Source organism: Acipenser ruthenus, unplaced genomic scaffold (assembly GCF_902713425.1).
Source record: "Acipenser ruthenus unplaced genomic scaffold, fAciRut3.2 maternal haplotype, whole genome shotgun sequence".
NCBI lineage: Eukaryota > Metazoa > Chordata > Actinopteri > Acipenseriformes > Acipenseridae > Acipenser > Acipenser ruthenus.
In genome coordinates this window covers 230,001-237,794 of record NW_026707716.1, presented here as the reverse complement: position 1 = coordinate 237,794, position 7,794 = coordinate 230,001, and the positions used below count along the sequence as shown (strand labels likewise).

At 51.2% G+C, this 7,794-nt stretch overlaps 1 pseudogene; it reads right to left on the bottom strand.

The window, feature by feature from the left end:
- Positions 1-1,857: 1,857 nt before the first annotated feature.
- The window catches only part of LOC117968648 (uncharacterized), an 8,269-nt pseudogene continuing 2,332 nt past the window's right edge, over positions 1,858-7,794 (bottom strand).

Below are 7,794 nucleotides of genomic sequence, written 5' to 3'. Positions count from 1 at the left end.
GAGCCCAAACGCTGGTCTGCTTGACTCAGTTTAGTTTCAATAACACTGATGAAGGCACTGGAGCCCAAACGTTGGTCTGCTTGACTCAGTTTAGTTTCAGTAACACTGATGAAGGCACTAGAGCCCAAACGCTGGTCTGCTTGACTCAGTTTAGTTTTGATAACGCTGATGAAGGCACTGGAGCCCAAACGCTGGTCTGCTTGACTCAGTTTAGTTTCAATAACACTGATGAAGGCACTGGAGCCCAAACGCTGGTCTGCTTGACCCAGTTTAGTTTCAATAACGCTGATGAAGGCACTAGAGCCCAAACGCTGGTCTGCTTGACTCGGTCTCTTGTAGTTTCGCCTCAGTGAAGTTCTCCAGTAGCAATTCATTATATTTTTCCCCCGCTGTGAATGATGATGATGTGGCAGGTACCCCCCCCCCCCCTCCCCCCTCCCCCCCTCCCCCCCCGCCCCCCCTCGCTCTGCTTTCGTTTAGCTGTTTGAAGATTATATTTCTGTTGATGCTGCTAATTGGAGCGTTTTATTGGAGGGTTGTTATGGTCTGTATTGAAGTTGGTAGCAGCAGGAGGGCAGGTTACAGTCAGTAAACCCAGAGGAAGCTTCCTTCATTAGAGCAGAGCTCAGCCTTAATCACAAGCAAGCCCTGTGTTTGAAATGCGACCCACTGTGATGAATGCACGAGTCCAGCACCGTGTCCGCAGCCCCGGGCAAACGAGCTGCAGCCCCGTCTGCACAGCATGAACCACTCTGCTTCACAAAGCCGTCTATTATTATTATTATTATTATTATTATTATTATTATTATTATATTTGCAGACAACTTACAATTATTACAAGATATCACATTATTTATACATACAATTACATTATTTTTACACATTGGTGTGTAGGTGTGTGTGTCTCAGTGTATGGTGTGTGTGTGTCTGTCTGTCTGTCTGTCTGTCTGTCTCAGTGTGTGTGTGTGTCTGTCTCAGTGTGTGTGTGTGTGTGTGTCTCAGTGTATGGTGTGTGTCTGTCTGTCTGTCTGTCTCAGTGTGTGTGGGTGTGTGTGTCTCAGTGTATGGTGTGTGGGTGTGTGTGTCTCAGTGTATGGTGTGTGGGTGTGTGTGTCTCAGTGTATGGTGTGTGGGTGTGTGTGTCTCAGTGTATGGTGTGTGGGTGTGTGTGTCTCAGTGTATGGTGTGTGGGTGTGTGTGTCTCAGTGTATGGTGTGTGTGTGTGTGTGTCTCAATGTATGGTGTGTGTGTGTGTGTGTGTGTCTGTCTGTCTCAGTGTGTCTGTCTGTCTGTCTCAGTGTGTGTGTTTAAAGTTAATGTGTCAATCCTAAAATGAAAACTTTTGGCTCCATATCTGTGTGCTTGAGTGTTGGAGGTTCACCTCAATAACATTATTATTACAACATCATCGTCATCTCTTAGCAGGGAATTGAATCAGCTTCATGAATGAATCAGCTTTATAAATTGAATAAGTTTTATGAATTGAATCCTAGATGCTGATCCATTGGTAGAAAGGGAGTGCAGCAGTGTGGAGTAGTGGTTAGGGGCTCTGGACTCTTGACCGAAGAGTCGAGGGTTCAATCCCAGGTGGGGGGGACACTGCTGCTGTACCCTTGAGCAAGGTACTTTACCTAGACTGCTCCAGTAAAAACCCAACTGTATAAATAGGGAATTGTATGTAAAAATAATGTGATATCGTGTAACAATTTTAAGTCGCCCGGCTAATTAATTAATTAATTTCTTAAAAAAAATGGCACTCACTCACTGATAGATAGGACAGTGATTGATTGATTGATTGATTGATTGATTCGCACACAAAAGCACAGTTATAATAAGAAACGGACACGAAGCAGACGGTTTAATAAATGTGGCAATACAGCATTTATTTATTTTTGGTGTTATTTTACATCCAAACCTCTCACAGACATTTCAACGTGTCGCAGCACGGACCACAGCAGGAGGGACTTCTGGGAAACATAAAAACATCGCGATTCATTTACTGGAGTTCTGAACACCCCATCCAAAAAAAAAAAAGGTTCTGTTTAATACTCTTCAATACTGGAAATAAGAAGTAACATTTTATTTTATTTTTTTTAATTAAGTACTAATCTTTTTTTGTTTGTTTTTTGGCTCTGCGTGGCGCACTCTCTCTCTCCCCGCAGTACACTTCTGCAGCCACACGGGGGTGCTGTTTCACTGGCTCGGCTGCCGGTGGTAGACGTAGCTGTAGGGATCGTAGGGGTCGTAGTTGTAATGCTGCCCGTGGACGGTGTAATACGGGCCCTTCTTGCGGGAGGGGGCGGGGCCGGGAGGGGGCGGGGCCTCTTCCTCTTCCTCCTCCTCCTCCTCCTCCTCTGGCTGGGGGGCGGGGGGCGGAGGGGGGTGTGTTTTCCCCTTGGTCAGCATGAGGGGTGTCTCTCGAAGGCAGTCGGGGTCCCAGTAAGGATCACAGTCGTACTCCATGGCCTTGTAGGGTTTGGGGGGGGGCTGCATGGGGAGGGGGAGGGGGTTTCTTCTCTTGCTTGGGGGGGGGGGCGGGGGGGGCGCAGGCAGGGTCGAAGCGGGGGTCGCAGGGGAAGGGGCTGGCGCTGTACACGACGTAGGGGCGGCAGCGGGGGTCGCGGGGGTCACACAGGTACTGCACTCCCGCCTGGCTGACCGGGGGCGGGGCTGGGGCCGTGCTGGGGGGCGGGGCTTGTGCCTCCGGGGGCGGGGTCTTGCACTTGCTGTCTTTCAGAGGGTCGCACTTGGCGGGCGGCAGGCCCAGGGTGTGCTGGTAGTACGGGGCGTTGGGTCCGTGGACCTGCTCCAAGTGACGCATCTGCTGGTACAGCATGCGGATCCGATCAATCTCATAGAGCTGCGGGAGAATGGAGATTACAAGACATGACTCTGATAACAACGCAGAGGAGATTACAAGACATGACTCTGATAACAACGCAGAGGAGATTACAAGACATGACTCTGATAACAACGCAGAGGAGATTACAAGACATGACTCTGATAACAACGCAGAGGAGATTACAAGACATGACTCTGATAACAACGCAGAGGAGATTACAAGACATGACTCTGATAACAACACAGAGGAGATTACAAGACATGACTCTGATAACAACGCAGAGGAGATTACAAGACATGACTGATAACAACGCAGAGGAGATTACAAGACATGACTCTGATAACAACACAGAGGAGATTACAAGACATGACTCTGATAACAACACAGAGGAGATTACAAGACATGACTCTGATAACAACGCAGAGGAGATTACAAGACATGACTCTGATAACAACACAGAGGAGATTACAAGACATGACTCTGATAACAACGCAGAGGAGATTACAAGACATGACTCTGATAACAACACAGAGGAGATTACAAGACATGACTCTGATAACAACACAGAGGAGATTACAAGACATGACTCTGATAACAACACAGAGGAGATTACAAGACATGACTCTGATAACAACGCAGAGGAGATTACAAGACATGACTCTGATAACAACGCAGAGGAGATTACAAGACATGACTCTGATAACAACGCAGAGGAGATTACAAGACATGACTCTGATAACAACGCAGAGGAGATTACAAGACATGACTCTGATAACAACGCAGAGGAGATTACAAGACATGACTGATAACAACGCAGAGATTACAAGACATGACTCTGATAACAACGCAGAGGAGATTACAAGACATGACTCTGATAACAACACAGAGGAGATTACAAGACATGACTCTGATAACAACGCAGAGGAGATTACAAGACATGACTCTGATAACAACGCAGAGGAGATTACAAGACATGACTCTGATAACGCAGAGGAGATTACAAGACATGACTCTGATAACAACGCAGAGGAGATTACAAGACATGACTGATAACAACGCAGAGGAGATTACAAGACATGACTCTGATAACAACGCAGAGGAGATTACAAGACATGACTCTGATAACAACACAGAGGAGATTACAAGACATGACTCTGATAACAACGCAGAGGAGATTACAAGACATGACTCTGATAACAACGCAGAGGAGATTACAAGACATGACTCTGATAACAACGCAGAGGAGATTACAAGACATGACTGATAACAACGCAGAGGAGATTACAAGACATGACTCTGATAACAACGCAGAGGAGATTACAAGACATGACTCTGATAACAACACAGAGGAGATTACAAGACATGACTCTGATAACAACGCAGAGGAGATTACAAGACATGACTCTGATAACAACGCAGAGGAGATTACAAGACATGACTCTGATAACAACACAGAGGAGATTACAAGACATGACTCTGATAACAACGCAGAGGAGATTACAAGACATGACTCTGATAACAACGCAGAGGAGATTACAAGACATGACTCTGATAACAACGCAGAGGAGATTACAAGACATGACTCTGATAACAACGCAGAGGAGATTACAAGACATGACTGATAACAACGCAGAGGAGATTACAAGACATGACTCTGATAACAACACAGAGGAGATTACAAGACATGACTCTGATAACAACACAGAGGAGATTACAAGACATGACTCTGATAACAACGCAGAGGAGATTACAAGACATGACTCTGATAACAACACAGAGGAGATTACAAGACATGACTCTGATAACAACACAGAGGAGATTACAAGACATGACTCTGATAACAACGCAGAGGAGATTACAAGACATGACTCTGATAACAACACAGAGGAGATTACAAGACATGACTCTGATAACAACACAGAGGAGATTACAAGACATGACTCTGATAACAACGCAGAGGAGATTACAAGACATGACTCTGATAACAACGCAGAGGAGATTACAAGACATGACTCTGATAACAACACAGAGGAGATTACAAGACATGACTCTGATAACAACGCAGAGGAGATTACAAGACATGACTCTGATAACAACACAGAGGAGATTACAAGACATGACTCTAATAACAACACAGAGGGGTAGGGGTTAGGGTTGGGGTTAGGGTTGGGGAGGTGGTAGTGGTTTGGATTGGGGTTGGGGTTAGGGATGGGGTGGGGGTTGGGGTTGGGGTTTTGGTAGTGGTTGGGGTTGGGGTGGGGGTTGGGGTTGGGTTGGGGTGGTGATAGGGGTTAGGTTTGGGGTTGTGGTAGTGGTTAGGGTCGGGGTCTCTCTCTCTCTCACCCCCTCGTTGTGTTGGTGTGGGGGTTGGGGTTGGGTTGGGTTGGGGTGGGGGTGGTGGTTAGGTTTGGGGTTTTGGTAGGGGTGGGGGTTGGGGTCTCTCTCTCTCACCCCCTCGTTGTGTTGGGGTTGGGGTTGGGGTTGGTGTGGGGGTTGGGGTTGGTGTGGGGGTTGGGGTTGGGTTGGGTTGGGGTGGGGGTGGTGGTTAGGTTTGGGGTTTTGGTAGGGGTGGGGGTTGGGGTCTCTCTCTCTCACCCCCTCGTTGTGTTGGGGTTGGGGTTGGTGTGGGGGTTGGGTTGGGTTGGGTTGGGTTGGGGGTGGTGGTTAGGTTTGGGGTTGGGGGTGGGGGTTGGGGTTGGGGTTTTGGTAGTGGTTGGGGTTGGTGTGGGGGTTGGGTTGGGTTGGGTTGGGTTGGGGGTGCTGGTTAGGTTTGGGGTAGGGGTGGGGGTCGGGGTCGGGGTCTCTCTCTCTCTCTCACCCCCTCGTTGTGTTGGGGTTGGGGTTGGGGTTGGGGTTGGGTTGGGGTGGGGGTGGTGGTTAGGTTTGGGGTAGGGGTGGGGGTCGGGGTCTCTCTCTCTCACCCCCTCGTTGTATTGGGGTTGGGGTGGGGGTTGGGGTTGGGGTTGGGTTGGGGTTGTGGTAGTGGTCAGGGTAGTGGTGGGGGTCGGGGTCTCTCTCTCTCTCACCCCCTCGTTGTGTTGGGGTTGGGTTGGGGTGGGGGTGGTGGTTAGGTTTGGGGTAGGGGTCGGGTCGGGGTCTCTCTCTCTCTCACCCCCTCGTTGTGTTGGGGTTGGTGTGGGGGTTGTGTTGGGGTTGGGTTGGGGTTGGGTTGGGGTGGGGGTGGTGGTTAGGTTTGGGGTTGGGGTGGGGGTGGTGGTTAGGTTTGGGGTAGGGTTGGGGTGGGGGTCTCTCTCTCTCTCACCCCCTCGTTGTGTTGGGGTTGGTGTGGGGGTTGTGTTGGGGTTGTGTTGGGGTTGGGTTGGGGTGGGGGTGGTGGTTAGGTTTGGGGTTGGGGTGGGGGTGGTGGTTAGGTTTGGGGTAGGGGTGGGGGTGGGGGTCTCTCTCTCTCACCCCCTCGTTGTGTTGGGGTTGGGTTGGGGTGGGGGTGGTGGTTAGGGTTGGGGTGGGGGTCTCTCTCTCTCTCACCCCCTCGTTGTGTTGGGGTTGGTGTGGGGGTTGTGTTGGGGTTGGGTTGGGGTTGGGTTGGTGTGGGGGTGGTGGTTAGGTTTGGGGTTGGGGTGGGGGTGGTGGTTAGGTTTGGGGTAGGGGTGGGGGTCGGGGTCTCTCTCTCTCTCACCCCCTCGTTGTGTCCGATGCTGTTGTAGTACCGGTAATACGCCTGGAAGTCCGGGACGTTTCGATGCCACTTGCCAGCGTTGCGTCGCGGCCGCGAGTGAGACAGGAAACCATGAGCCTGAGAGGAGGAGATCTGCACCCCCTCCCCCTCCCCCTCCCCCTCCCCCAGCTCACCCTTCACCTGAGGGGCTGGAGGGGAGGGGGGGGGAGAGAGGGAGGGGGGGGGGAGATGAGAGAGGGAGAGGGGGGGTGTCATATGCATCATACACATGGGAGGGGTGATACACAAAACACTCATTATCATATAACAGACATATCCCCCCCCCCCCCCCCCAACTGAACACGACACGAGCACCAGGACAGTAAAAACAGGCAGGAAGCGTTCTTCCCTTTGTATGAGTTAGAGATCAGCAGGGGTGTCAGCCGCACGAGGAGCGCAGCGTGTGGTGTGCACTCGCTCTGTCTCTCTGTCTCTCTCTCTCTCTCTCTCTCTGTCTGTCTCTCGCTCTGGCTGTCTCTCTCTCTCCACCCCTCTCCTCTCCCCCCTCTCTCTCTCCTTCCCTAGCTCTCTCTCTCTATAGAGATATATTCAGGGTGAGTGAGTGGGGAGCTCCCTTGCAAATTTTTTTTTTTTTAATTAAAAGTTACAAACATATAACAAGACTTGTGATGAATCTAAAGAAAATGAGAGCAGACGGAAGAGGAAAGGGTTTCTCAGGGTTACCTTGTGGTTTAATCAGCTTCATTAGTGAGGTGGCACCCAGCAAACCTGGAGAGAGAGGAGAGGAGAGAGGAGGGGAGAGGAGAGAGGAGAGAGAGAGAGAGGAGAGGGGGGAGAGGGGAGAGAGGAGGGGGGGAGAGGAGAGAGGGGAGAGAGGAGGGGAGAGGAGAGAGGAGAGAGAGAGAGAGGAGAGGGGGGAGAGGGGAGAGAGGAGGGGGGGAGAGGAGAGAGAGAGAGAGGAGAGAGGAGGGGGAGAGGAGAGGAGGGGGGAGAGAGGAGAAAGGAGAGAGGAGAGAGGAGAGAGGAGAGAGGGGAGAGAGATGAGAGGAGGGGGAGAGGAGAGGAGGGGGGGAGAGAGGAGAGAGGAGAGGAGGGCGGAGAGAGGAGGGGGAGAGGAGAGGAGGGGGGAGAGGAGAGGAGGGGGGAGAGGAGAGGAGAGAGGAGAAGGGGTGGGGGAGGGGGAGGAAAGGAGAGGAGAAGGGGTGGGGAGAGGGGGGAGGAGAAGGGGGAGAGGGAGGGGGGAAGAAAGGAGAAGGGGGTAAGGGAAGGAGGGGGAGGAGAAGGGGGAGAGGGAGAGGAGAGGAGAGGAGAGGAG